Below are 14,669 nucleotides of genomic sequence, written 5' to 3'. Positions count from 1 at the left end.
AGAACTGAGATCAGGTTTAATTTCCTCAGTACAAGCTTTACTTTGAAAGATAATTGCATTCTTTGAAAGTTTATTAATTTCACGAAAGCTTTAGGAAGAAACGCACATGCGTTTCTTTGTAAAGACAAGCAGTTGTTTGCTACGTGTGAAAGCACTGTTAGAACTGAGATCAGTGTTGCTTTTCTCAGTACAAGCTTTACTTTGAAAGATAATCGCGTTCTTTTGAAAGTTTATTAATTTCACGAAAGCTTTAGTAAGAAACGCACATGCGTTTCTTTGTAAAGACAAGCAGTTGTTTGCTACGTGTGAAAGCACTGTTAGAACTGAGATCAGGTTTAATAATATCAGTACAAGCTTTACTTTGAAAGATAATCGCGTTCTTTGAAAGTTTATTAATTTCACTAAAGCTTTAGTAAGAAACGCACATGCGTTTCTTTGTCAAGACAAGCAGTTGTTTGCTACGTGTGAAAGCACTGTTAGAACTGAGATCAGTGTTGCTTTTCTCAGTACAAGCTTTACTTTGAAAGATAATCGCGTTCTTTTGAAAGTTTATTAATTTCACGAAAGCTTTAGTAAGAAACGCACATGCGTTTCTTTGTCAAGACAAGCAGTTGTTTGCTACGTGTGAAAGCACTGTTAGAACTGAGTTCAGGTTTAATTTCCTCAGTACAAGCTTTACTTTGAAAGATAATCGCGTTCTTTTGAAAGTTTATTAATTTCACGAAAGCTTTAGTAAGAAACGCTCATGCATTTCTTTGTAAAGACAAGCAGTTGTTTGCTCCGTGTGAAAGCACTGTTAGAACTGAAATCAGTGTTGCTTTTCTCAGTACAAGCTTTACTTTGAAAGATAATCGCGTTCTTTTGAAAGTTTATTAATTCACGAAAGCTTTAGTAAGAAACGCTCATGCGTTTCTTTGAAAAGACAAGCAGTTGTTTGCTACGTGTGAAAGCACTGTTAGAACTGTGATCAGTGTTGCTTTTCTCAGTACAAGCTTTAATTTGAAAGATAATCGCGTTCTTTTGAAAGTTTATTAATTTCACAAAAGCTTTAGTAAGAAACGCACATGCGTTTCTTTGTAAAGACAAGCAGTTGTTTGCTACGTGTGAAAGCACTGTTAGAACTGAGATCAGTGTTGCTTTTCTCAGTACAAGCTTTACTTTGAAAGATAATCGCGTTCTTTTGAAAGTTTATTAATTTCACGAAAGCTTTAGTAAGAAACGCTCATGCATTTCTTTGTAAAGACAAGCAGTTGTTTGCTCCGTGTGAAAGCACTGTTAGAACTGAAATCAGTGTTGCTTTTCTCAGTACAAGCTTTACTTTGAAAGATAATCGCGTTCTTTTGAAAGTTTATTAATTCACGAAAGCTTTAGTAAGAAACGCTCATGCGTTTCTTTGAAAAGACAAGCAGTTGTTTGCTACGTGTGAAAGCACTGTTAGAACTGTGATCAGTGTTGCTTTTCTCAGTACAAGCTTTACTTTGAAAGATAATCGCGTTCTTTTGAAAGTTTATTAATTTCACGAAAGCTTTAGTAAGAAACGCACATGCGTTTCTTTGTAAAGACAAGCAGTTGTTTGCTACGTGTGAAAGCACTGTTAGAACTGAGATCAGTGTTGCTTTTCTCAGTACAAGATTTACTTTGAAAGATAATCGCGTTCTTTTGAAAGTTTATTAATTTCACGAAAGCTTTAGTAAGAAACGCACATGCGTTTCTTTGTAAAGACAAGCAGTTGTTTGCTACATGTGAAAGCACTGTTAGAACTGAGATCAGGTTTAATAATATCAGTACAAGCTTTACTTTGAAAGATAATCGCGTTCTTTGAAAGTTTATTAATTTCACGAAAGCTTTAGTAAGAAAAGCACATGCGTTTCTTTGTCAAGACAAGCAGTTGTTTGCTACGTGTGAAAGCACTGTTAGAACTGAGATCAGTGTTGCTTTTCTCAGTACAAGCTTTACTTTGAAAGATAATCGCGTTCTTTTGAAAGTTTATTAATTTCACGAAAGCTTTAGTAAGAAACGCACATGCGTTTCTTTGTCAAGACAAGCAGTTGTTTGCTACGTGTGAAAGCACTGTTAGAACTGAGTTCAGGTTTAATTTCCTCAGTACAAGCTTTACTTTGAAAGATAATCGCGTTCTTTTGAAAGTTTATTAATTTCACGAAAGCTTTAGTAAGAAACGCTCATGCATTTCTTTGTAAAGACAAGCAGTTGTTTGCTCCGTGTGAAAGCACTGTTAGAACTGAAATCAGTGTTGCTTTTCTCAGTACATGCTTTACTTTGAAAGATAATCGCGTTCTTTTGAAAGTTTATTAATTCACGAAAGCTTTAGTAAGAAACGCTCATGCGTTTCTTTGAAAAGACAAGCAGTTGTTTGCTACGTGTGAAAGCACTGTTAGAACTGTGATCAGTGTTGCTTTTCTCAGTACAAGCTTTACTTTGAAAGATAATCGCGTTCTTTTGAAAGTTTATTAATTTCACGAAAGCTTTAGTAAGAAACGCACATGCGTTTCTTTGTAAAGACAAGCAGTTGTTTGCTACGTGTGAAAGCACTGTTAGAACTGAGATCAGTGTTGCTTTTCTCAGTACAAGATTTACTTTGAAAGATAATCGCGTTCTTTTGAAAGTTTATTAATTTCACGAAAGCTTTAGTAAGAAACGCACATGCGTTTCTTTGTAAAGACAAGCAGTTGTTTGCTACGTGTGAAAGCACTGTTAGAACTGAGATTAGGTTTAATAATATCAGTACAAGCTTTACTTTGAAAGATAATCGCGTTCTTTGAAAGTTTATTAATTTCACGAAAGCTTTAGTAAGAAAAGCACATGCGTTTCTTTGTCAAGACAAGCAGTTGTTTGCTACGTGTGAAAGCACTGTTAGAACTGAGATCAGTGTTGCTTTTCTCAGTACAAGCTTTACTTTGAAAGATAATCGCGTTCTTTTGAAAGTTTATTAATTTCACGAAAGCTTTAGTAAGAAACGCACATGCGTTTCTTTGTCAAGACAAGCAGTTGTTTGCTACGTGTGAAAGCACTGTTAGAACTGAGTTCAGGTTTAATTTCCTCAGTACAAGCTTTACTTTGAAAGATAATCGCGTTCTTTTGAAAGTTTATTAATTTCACGAAAGCTTTAGTAAGAAACGCTCATGCATTTCTTTGTAAAGACAAGCAGTTGTTTGCTCCGTGTGAAAGCACTGTTAGAACTGAAATCAGTGTTGCTTTTCTCAGTACAAGCTTTACTTTGAAAGATAATCGCGTTCTTTTAAAAGTTTATTAATTCACGAAAGCTTTAGTAAGAAACGCTCATGCGTTTCTTTGTAAAGACAAGCAGTTGTTTGCTACATGTGAAAGCACTGTTAGAACTGAGATCAGTGTTGCTTTTCTCAGTACAAGCTTTACTTTGAAAGATAATCGCGTTCTTTTGAAAGTTTATTAATTTCACGAAAGCTTTAGTAAGAAAGGCTCATGCGTTTCTTTGTAAAGACAAGCAGTTGTTTGCTACGTGTGAAAGCACTGTTAGAACTGAGATCAGGTTTAATTTCCTCAGTACAAGCTTTACTTTGAAAGATAATTGCGTTCTTTGAAAGTTTATTAATTTCAAGAAAGCTTTAGGAAGAAACGCACATGCGTTTCTTTGTAAAGACAAGCAGTTGTTTGCTACGTGTGAAAGCACTGTTAGAACTGAGATCAGTGTTGCTTTTCTCAGTACAAGCTTTACTTTGAAAGATAATCGCGTTCTTTTGAAAGTTTATCAATTTCACGAAAGCTTTAGTAAGAAACGCACATGCGTTTCTTTGTAAAGACAAGCAGTTGTTTGCTACGTGTGAAAGCACTGTTAGAACTGAGATCAGTGTTGCTTTTCTCAGTACAAGCTTTACTTTGAAAGATAATCGCGTTCTTTTGAAAGTTTATTAATTTCACGAAAGCTTTAGTAAGAAAGGCTCATGCGTTTCTTTGTAAAGACATGCAGTTGTTTGCTACGTGTGAAAGCACTGTTAGAACTGAGATCAGGTTTAATTTCCTCAGTACAAGCTTTACTTTGAAAGATAATTGCATTCTTTGAAAGTTTATTAATTTCACGAAAGCTTTAGGAAGAAACGCACATGCGTTTCTTTGTAAAGACAAGCAGTTGTTTGCTACGTGTGAAAGCACTGTTAGAACTGAGATCAGTGTTGCTTTTCTCAGTACAAGCTTTACTTTGAAAGATAATCGCGTTCTTTTGAAAGTTTATTAATTTCACGAAAGCTTTAGTAAGAAACGCACATGCGTTTCTTTGTAAAGACAAGCAGTTGTTTGCTACGTGTGAAAGCACTGTTAGAACTGAGATCAGGTTTAATAATATCAGTACAAGCTTTACTTTGAAAGATAATCGCGTTCTTTGAAAGTTTATTAATTTCACTAAAGCTTTAGTAAGAAACGCACATGCGTTTCTTTGTCAAGACAAGCAGTTGTTTGCTACGTGTGAAAGCACTGTTAGAACTGAGATCAGTGTTGCTTTTCTCAGTACAAGCTTTACTTTGAAAGATAATCGCGTTCTTTTGAAAGTTTATTAATTTCACGATAGATTTAGTAAGAAACGCACATGCGTTTCTTTGTAAAGACAAGCAGTTGTTTGCTACGTGTGAAAGCACTGTTAGAACTGAGATCAGTGTTGCTTTTCTCAGTACAAGCTTTACTTTGAAAGATAATCGCGTTCTTTTGAAAGTTTATTAATTTCACGAAAGCTTTAGTAAGAAACGCTCATGCGTTTCTTTGTAAAGACAAGCAGTTGTTTGCTACGTGTGAAAGCACTGCTAGAACTGAGATCAGGTTTAATTTCCCCAGTACAAGCTTTACTTTGAAAGATAATCGCGTTCTTTTGAAAGTTTATTAATTTCACGAAATCTTTAGTAAGAAACGCACAGGCGTTTCTTTGTCAAGACAAGCATTTGTTTGCTACGTGTGAAAGCACTGTTAGAACTGAGATCAGTGTTGCTTTTCTCAGTACAAGCTTTACTTTGAAAGATATCGCGTTCTTTTGAAAGTTTATTAATTTCACGAAAGCTTTAGTAAGAAACGCACATGCGTTTCTTTGTAAAGACAAGCAGTTGTTTGCTACGTGTGAAAGCACTGTTAGAACTGAGATCAGTGTTGCTTTTCTCAGTACAAGCTTTACTTTGAAAGATAATCTCGTTCTTTTGAAAGTTTATAAATTTCACGAAAGCTTTAGTAAGAAACGCACATGCGTTTCTTTGTAAAGACAAGCAGTTTTTTGCTACGTGTGAAAGCACTGTTAGAACTGAGATCAGGTTTAATTTCCTCAGTACAAGCTTTACTTTGAAAGATAATCGCGTTATTTTGAAAGTTTATTAATTTCACGAAAGCTTTAGTAAGAAACGCACATGCATTTCTTTGTAAAGACAAGCATTTGTTTGCTACGTGTGAAAGCACTGTTAGAACTGAGATCAGGTTTAATAATATCAGTACAAGCTTTACTTTGAAAGATAATCGCGTTCTTTTGAAAGTTTATTAATTTCACGAAAGCTTTAGTAAAAAACGCTCATACATTTCTTTGTAAAAACAAGCAGTTGTTTGCTACGTGTGAAAGCACTGTTAGAACTGAGATCAGTGTTGCTTTTCTCAGTACAAGCTTTACTTTGAAAGAAAATCGCGTTCTTTTGAAAGTTTATTAATTCACGAAAGCTTTAGTAAGAAACGCTCATGCCTTTCTTTTTAAAGACAAGCAGTTGTTTGCTACGTGTGAAAGCACTGTTAGAACTGAGATCAGGTTTAATTTCCTCAGTACAAGCTTTACTTTGAAAGATAATCGCGTTCTTTTGAAAGTTTATTAATTTCACAAAAGCTTTATTAAGAAACGCACATGCGTTTCTTTGTCAAGACAATCAGTTGTTTGCTACGTGTGAAAGCACTGTTAGAACTGAGATCAGTGTTGCTTTTCTCAGTACAAGATTTACTTTGAAAGATAATCGCGTTCTTTTTAAAGTTTATTAATTTCCCGAACGCTTTAGTAAGAAACGCTCATGCGTTTCTTTGTAAAGACAAGCAGTTGTTTGCTACGTGTGAAAGCACTGTTAGAACTGAGATCAGGTTTAATAATATCAGTACAAGCTTTACTTTGAAAGATAATCGCGTTCTTTTGAAAGTTTATTAATTTCAGGAAAGCTTTAGTAAGAAACGCACAGGCGTTTCTTTGTCAAGACAAGCAGTTGTTTGCTACGTGTGAAAGCACTGTTAGAACTGAGATCAGTGTTGCTTTTCTCAGTACAAGCTTTACTTTGAAAGATATCGCGTTCTTTTGAAAGTTTATTAATTTCACGAAAGCTTTAGTAAGAAACGCACATGCGTTTCTTTGTAAAGACAAGCAGTTGTTTGCTACGTGTGAAAGCACTGTTAGAACTGAGATCAGGTTTAATTTCCTCAGTACAAGCTTTACTTTGAAAGATAATCGCGTTATTTTGAAAGTTTATTAATTTCACGAAAGCTTTAGTAAGAAACGCACATGCATTTCTTTGTAAAGACAAGCAGTTGTTTGCTACGTGTGAAAGCACTGTTAGAACTGAGATCAGGTTTAATAATATCAGTACAAGCTTTACTTTGAAAGATAATCGCATTCTTTTGAAAGTTTATTAATTTCACGAAAGCTTTAGTAAAAAACGCTCATGCATTTCTTTGTAAAGACAAGCAGTTGTTTGCTACGTGTGAAAGCACTGTTAGAACTGAGATCAGTGTTGCTTTTCTCAGTACAAGCTTTACTTTGAAAGAAAATCGCGTTCTTTTGAAAGTTTATTAATTCACGAAAGCTTTAGTAAGAAACGCTCATGCGTTTCTTTTTAAAGACAAGCAGTTGTTTGCTACGTGTGAAAGCAGTGTTAGAACTGAGATCAGGTTTAATTTCCTCAGTACAAGCTTTACTTTGAAAGATAATCGCGTTCTTTTGAAAGTTTATTAATTTCACGAAAGCTTTATTAAGAAACGCACATGCGTTTCTTTGTCAAGACAATCAGTTGTTTGCTACGTGTGAAAGCACTGTTAGAACTGAGATCAGTGTTGCTTTTCTCAGTACAAGATTTACTTTGAAAGATAATCGCGTTCTTTTGAAAGTTTATTAATTTCACGATAGCTTTAGTAAGAAACGCACATGCGTTTCTTTGTAAAGACAAGCAGTTGTTTGCTACGTGTGAAAGCACTGTTAGAACTGAGATCAGGTTTAATAATATCAGTACAAGCTTTACTTTGAAAGATAATCGCGTTCTTTTGAAAGTTTATTAATTTCACGAAAGCTTTAGTAAGAAACGCACAGGCGTTTCTTTGTCAAGACAAGCAGTTGTTTGCTACGTGTGAGAGCACTGTTAGAACTGAGATCAGTGTTGCTTTTCTCAGTACAAGCTTTACTTTGAAAGATATCGCGTTCTTTTGAAAGTTTATTAATTTCACGAAAGCTTTAGTAAGAAACGCACATGCGTTTCTTTGTAAACACAAGCAGTTGTTTGCTACGTGTGAAAGCACTGTTAGAACTGAGATCAGGTTGAATAATATCAGTACAAGCTTTACTATGAAAGATAATCGCGTTCTTTTGAAAGTTTATTAATTTCACGAAAGCTTTAGTAAGAAACGCTCATGCGTTTCTTTGTAAAGACAAGCAGTTGTTTGCTACGTGTGAAAGCACTGTTAGAACTGAGATCAGTGTTGCTTTTCTCAGTACAAGCTTTACTTTGAAAGATAATCGCGTTCTTTTGAAAGTTTATTAATTTCACGAAAGCTTTAGGAAGAAACGCACATGCGTTTCTTTGTAAAGACAAGCAGTTGTTTGCTACGTGTGAAAGCACTGTTAGAACTGAGATCAGGTTTAATTTCCTCAGTACAAGCCTTACTTTGAAAGATAATCGCGTTCTTTTGTAAGTTTATTAATTTCACGAAAGCTTTAGTAAGAAACGCACATGCCTTTCTTTGTAAAGACAAGCAGTTGTTTGCTACGTGTGAAAGCACTGTTAGAACTGAGATCAGGTTTAATTTTATCAGTACAAGCTTTACTTTGAAAGGTAATCGCGTCCTTTTGAAAGTTTATTAATTTCACAATAGCTTTAGTAAGAAAAGCACATGCGTTTCTTTGTAAGGACAAGCAGTTGTTTGCTACGTGTGAAAGCACTGTTAGAACTGAGATCAGTGTTGCTTTTCTCAGTACAAGCTTTCCTTTGAAAGATAATCGCGTTCTTTTGAAAGTTTATTAATTCACGAAAGCTTTAGTAAGAAACGCTCATGCGTTTCTTTGAAAAGACAAGCAGTTGTTTGCTACGTGTGAAAGCACTGTTAGAACTGAGATCAGTGTTGCTTTTCTCAGTACAAGCTTTAATTTGAAAGATAATCGCGTTCTTTTGAAAGTTTATTAATTTTATGAAAGCTTTAGTAAGAAACGCTCATGCGTTTCTTTGTAAAGACAAGCAGTTGTTTGCTACGTGTGAAAGCACTGTTAGAACTGAGATCAGTGTTGCTTTTCTCAGTACAAGCTTTACTTTGAAAGATAATCGCGTTCTTTTGAAAGTTTATTCATTCACGAAAGCTTTAGTAAGAAACGCTCATGCGTTTCTTTGAAAAGACAAGCAGTTGTTTGCTACGTGTGAAAGCACTGTTAGAACTGAGATCAGTGTTGCTTTTCTCAGTACAAGCTTTACTTTGAAAGATAATCGCGTTCTTTTGAAAGTTTATTAATTTCACGAAAGCTTTAGTAAGAAACGCACATGCGTTTCTTTGTAAAGACAAGCAGTTATTTGCTACATGTGAAAGCACTGTTAGAACTGAGATCAGTGTTGCTTTTCTCAGTACAAGGTTTACTTTTAAAGATAATCGCGTTCTTTTGAAAGTTTATTAATTTCACGAAAGCTTTAGTAAGAAAGGCTCATGCGTTTCTTTGTAAAGACAAGCAGTTGTTTGCTACGTGTGAAAGCACTGTTAGAACTGAGATCAGGTTTAATTTCCTCAGTACAAGCTTTACTTTGAAAGATAATCGCGTGCTTTTGAAAGTTTATTAATTTCACGAAAGCTTTAGTTAGAAACGCACATGCGTTTCTTTGTCTAGACAAGCAGTTGGTTGCTACGTGTGAAAGCACTGTTAGAACTGAGATCAGTGTTGATTTCCTCAGTACAAGCTTTACTTTGAAAGATAATCGCGTTCTTTTGAAAGTTTATTAATTTCACGAAAGCTTTAGTAAGAAACGCTCATGCGTTTCTTTGTAAAGACAAGCAGTTGTTTGCTCCGTGTGAAAGCACTGTTAAAACTGAGATCAGTGTTGCTTTTCTCAGTACAAGCTTTACTTTGAAAGATAATCGCGTTCTTTTGAAAGTTTATTAATTCACGAAAGCTTTAGTAAGAAACGCTCATGCGTTTCTTTGAAAAGACAAGCAGTTGTTTGCTACGTGTGAAAACACTGTTAGAACTGAGATCAGTGTTGCTTTTCTCAGTACAAGCTTTACTTTGAAAGATAATCGCGTTCTTTTGAAAGTTTATTAATTTCACGAAAGCTTTAGTTAGAAACGCACATGCGTTTCTTTGTCAAGACAAGCAGTTGTTTGCTACGTGTGAAAGCACTGTTAGAACTGAGATCAGTGTTGATTTTCTCAGTACAAGCTTTACTTTGAAAGATAATCGCGTTCTTTTGAAAGTTTATTAATTTCACGAAAGCTTTAGTAAGAAACGCTCATGCGTTTCTTTGTAAAGACAAGCAGTTGTTTGCTACGTGTGAAAGCACTGTCAGAACTGAGTTCAGGTTTAATTTCCTCAGTACAAGCTTTACTTTGAAAGATAATCGCGTTCTTTTGAAAGTTTATTAATTTCACGAAAGCTTTATTAAGAAACGCACATGCGTTTCTTTGTCAAGACAATCAGTTGTTTGCTACGTGTGAAAGCACTGTTAGAACTGAGATCAGTGTTGCTTTTCTCAGTACAAGCTTTATTTGAAAGATAATCACGTCCTTTTGAAGGTTTATTAATTTCACGAAAGCTTTAGTAAGAAACGAATATGCGTTTCTTTGTAAAGACAAGCAGTTGTTTGCTACGTGTGAAAGCACTGTTAGAACTGAGATCAGGTTTAATTTCCTCAGTACAAGCTTTACTTTGAAAGATAATTCCGTTCTTTGAAAGTTTATTAATTTCACGAAAGCTTTAGGTAGAAACGCACATGCGTTTCTTTGTAAAGACAAGCAGTTGTTTGCTACGTGTGAAAGCACTGTTAGAACAGAGATCAGTGTTGCTTTTCTCAGTACAAGCTTTACTTTGAAAGATAATCGCGTTCTTTTGAAAGTTTATTAATTTCACGAAAGCTTTAGTAAGAAACGCACATGCGTTTCTTTGTAAAGACAAGCAGTTGTTTGCTACGTGTGAAAGCACTGTTAGAACTGAGATCAGGTTTAATAATATCAGTACAAGCTTTACTTTGAAAGATAATCGCGTTCTTTTGAAAGTTTATTAATTTCACGAAAGCTTTAGTAAGAAACGCACATGCGTTTCTTTGTAAAGACAAGCAGTTGTTTGCTACGTGTGAAAGCACTGTTAGAACTGAGATCAGTGTTGCTTTTCTCAGTACAAGCTTTACTTTGAAAGATAATCGTGTTCTTTTGAAAGTTTATTAATTTCACGAAAGCTTTAGTAAGAAACGCACATGCGTTTCTTTGTCAAGACAAGCAGTTGTTTGCTACGTGTGAAAGCACTGTTAGAACTGAGATCAGGTTTAATTTCCTCAGTACAAGCTTTACTTTGAAAGATAATCGCGTTCTTTTGAAAGTTTATTAATTCACGAAAGCTTTAGTAAGAAACGCTCATGCCTTTCTTTTTAAAGACAAGCAGTTGTTTGCTACGTGTGAAAGCACTGTTAGAACTGAGATCAGGTTTAATTTCCTCAGTACAAGCTTTACTTTGAAAGATAATCGTGTTCTTTTGAAAGTTTATTAATTTCACGAAAGCTTTATTAAGAAACGCACATGCGTTTCTTTGTCAAGACAAGCAGTTGTTTGCTACGTGTGAAAGCACTGTTAGAACTGAGATCAGTGTTGCTTTTCTCAGTACAAGATTTACTTTGAAAGATAATCGCGTTCTTTTTAAAGTTTATTAATTTCACGAACGCTTTAGTAAGAAACGCTCATGCGTTTCTTTGTAAAGACACGCAGTTGTTTGCTACGTGTGAAAGCACTGTTAGAACTGAGATCAGTGTTGCTTTTTTCAGTACAAGCTTTATTTGAAAGATAATTGCGTTCTTTGAAAGTTTATTAATTTCACGAAAGCTTTAGTAAGAAACGCACATGCGTTTCTTTGTCAAGACAAGCAGTTGTTTGCTACGTGTGAAAGCACTGTTAGAACTGAGATCAGTGTTGCTTTTCTCAGTACAAGCTTTACTTTGAAAGATAATCGCGTTCTTTTGAAAGTTTATTAATTTCACGAAATCTTTAGTAAGAAACGCACAGGCGTTTCTTTGTCAAGACAAGCAGTTGTTTGCTACGTGTGAAAGCACTGTTAGAACTGAGATCAGTGTTGCTTTTCTCAGTACAAGCTTTACTTTGAAAGATATCGCGTTCTTTTGAAAGTTTATTAATTTCACGAAAGCTTTAGTAAGAAACGCACATGCGTTTCTTTGTAAAGACAAGCAGTTGTTTGCTACGTGTGAAAGCACTGTTAGAACTGAGATCAGTGTTGCTTTTCTCAGTACAAGCTTTACTTTGAAAGATAATCTCGTTCTTTTGAAAGTTTATAAATTTCACGAAAGCTTTAGTAAGAAACGCACATGCGTTTCTTTGTAAAGACAAGCAGTTTTTTGCTACGTGTGAAAGCACTGTTAGAACTGAGATCAGGTTTAATTTCCTCAGTACAAGCTTTACTTTGAAAGATAATCGCGTTATTTTGAAAGTTTATTAATTTCACGAAAGCTTTAGTAAGAAACGCACATGCATTTCTTTGTAAAGACAAGCATTTGTTTGCTACGTGTGAAAGCACTGTTAGAACTGAGATCAGGTTTAATAATATCAGTACAAGCTTTACTTTGAAAGATAATCGCGTTCTTTTGAAAGTTTATTAATTTCACGAAAGCTTTAGTAAAAAACGCTCATACATTTCTTTGTAAAAACAAGCAGTTGTTTGCTACGTGTGAAAGCACTGTTAGAACTGAGATCAGTGTTGCTTTTCTCAGTACAAGCTTTACTTTGAAAGAAAATCGCGTTCTTTTGAAAGTTTATTAATTCACGAAAGCTTTAGTAAGAAACGCTCATGCCTTTCTTTTTAAAGACAAGCAGTTGTTTGCTACGTGTGAAAGCACTGTTAGAACTGAGATCAGGTTTAATTTCCTCAGTACAAGCTTTACTTTGAAAGATAATCGCGTTCTTTTGAAAGTTTATTAATTTCACAAAAGCTTTATTAAGAAACGCACATGCGTTTCTTTGTCAAGACAATCAGTTGTTTGCTACGTGTGAAAGCACTGTTAGAACTGAGATCAGTGTTGCTTTTCTCAGTACAAGATTTACTTTGAAAGATAATCGCGTTCTTTTTAAAGTTTATTAATTTCCCGAACGCTTTAGTAAGAAACGCTCATGCGTTTCTTTGTAAAGACAAGCAGTTGTTTGCTACGTGTGAAAGCACTGTTAGAACTGAGATCAGGTTTAATAATATCAGTACAAGCTTTACTTTGAAAGATAATCGCGTTCTTTTGAAAGTTTATTAATTTCAGGAAAGCTTTAGTAAGAAACGCACAGGCGTTTCTTTGTCAAGACAAGCAGTTGTTTGCTACGTGTGAAAGCACTGTTAGAACTGAGATCAGTGTTGCTTTTCTCAGTACAAGCTTTACTTTGAAAGATATCGCGTTCTTTTGAAAGTTTATTAATTTCACGAAAGCTTTAGTAAGAAACGCACATGCGTTTCTTTGTAAAGACAAGCAGTTGTTTGCTACGTGTGAAAGCACTGTTAGAACTGAGATCAGGTTTAATTTCCTCAGTACAAGCTTTACTTTGAAAGATAATCGCGTTATTTTGAAAGTTTATTAATTTCACGAAAGCTTTAGTAAGAAACGCACATGCATTTCTTTGTAAAGACAAGCAGTTGTTTGCTACGTGTGAAAGCACTGTTAGAACTGAGATCAGGTTTAATAATATCAGTACAAGCTTTACTTTGAAAGATAATCGCATTCTTTTGAAAGTTTATTAATTTCACGAAAGCTTTAGTAAAAAACGCTCATGCATTTCTTTGTAAAGACAAGCAGTTGTTTGCTACGTGTGAAAGCACTGTTAGAACTGAGATCAGTGTTGCTTTTCTCAGTACAAGCTTTACTTTGAAAGAAAATCGCGTTCTTTTGAAAGTTTATTAATTCACGAAAGCTTTAGTAAGAAACGCTCATGCGTTTCTTTTTAAAGACAAGCAGTTGTTTGCTACGTGTGAAAGCAGTGTTAGAACTGAGATCAGGTTTAATTTCCTCAGTACAAGCTTTACTTTGAAAGATAATCGCGTTCTTTTGAAAGTTTATTAATTTCACGAAAGCTTTATTAAGAAACGCACATGCGTTTCTTTGTCAAGACAATCAGTTGTTTGCTACGTGTGAAAGCACTGTTAGAACTGAGATCAGTGTTGCTTTTCTCAGTACAAGATTTACTTTGAAAGATAATCGCGTTCTTTTGAAAGTTTATTAATTTCACGATAGCTTTAGTAAGAAACGCACATGCGTTTCTTTGTAAAGACAAGCAGTTGTTTGCTACGTGTGAAAGCACTGTTAGAACTGAGATCAGGTTTAATAATATCAGTACAAGCTTTACTTTGAAAGATAATCGCATTCTTTTGAAAGTTTATTAATTTCACGAAAGCTTTAGTAAGAAACGCACAGGCGTTTCTTTGTCAAGACAAGCAGTTGTTTGCTACGTGTGAGAGCACTGTTAGAACTGAGATCAGTGTTGCTTTTCTCAGTACAAGCTTTACTTTGAAAGATATCGCGTTCTTTTGAAAGTTTATTAATTTCACGAAAGCTTTAGTAAGAAACGCACATGCGTTTCTTTGTAAACACAAGCAGTTGTTTGCTACGTGTGAAAGCACTGTTAGAACTGAGATCAGGTTGAATAATATCAGTACAAGCTTTACTATGAAAGATAATCGCGTTCTTTTGAAAGTTTATTAATTTCACGAAAGCTTTAGTAAGAAACGCTCATGCGTTTCTTTGTAAAGACAAGCAGTTGTTTGCTACGTGTGAAAGCACTGTTAGAACTGAGATCAGTGTTGCTTTTCTCAGTACAAGCTTTACTTTGAAAGATAATCGCGTTCTTTTGAAAGTTTATTAATTTCACGAAAGCTTTAGGAAGAAACGCACATGCGTTTCTTTGTAAAGACAAGCAGTTGTTTGCTACGTGTGAAAGCACTGTTAGAACTGAGATCAGGTTTAATTTCCTCAGTACAAGCCTTACTTTGAAAGATAATCGCGTTCTTTTGTAAGTTTATTAATTTCACGAAAGCTTTAGTAAGAAACGCACATGCCTTTCTTTGTAAAGACAAGCAGTTGTTTGCTACGTGTGAAAGCACTGTTAGAACTGAGATCAGGTTTAATTTTATCAGTACAAGCTTTACTTTGAAAGGTAATCGCGTCCTTTTGAAAGTTTATTAATTTCACAATAGCTTTAGTAAGAAAAGCACATGCGTTTCTTTGTAAGGACAAGCAGTTGTT

This window comes from Chionomys nivalis, chromosome 26 (assembly GCF_950005125.1).
Source record: "Chionomys nivalis chromosome 26, mChiNiv1.1, whole genome shotgun sequence".
Lineage (NCBI taxonomy): Eukaryota > Metazoa > Chordata > Mammalia > Rodentia > Cricetidae > Chionomys > Chionomys nivalis.
This window is presented reverse-complemented; position numbering follows the sequence as displayed.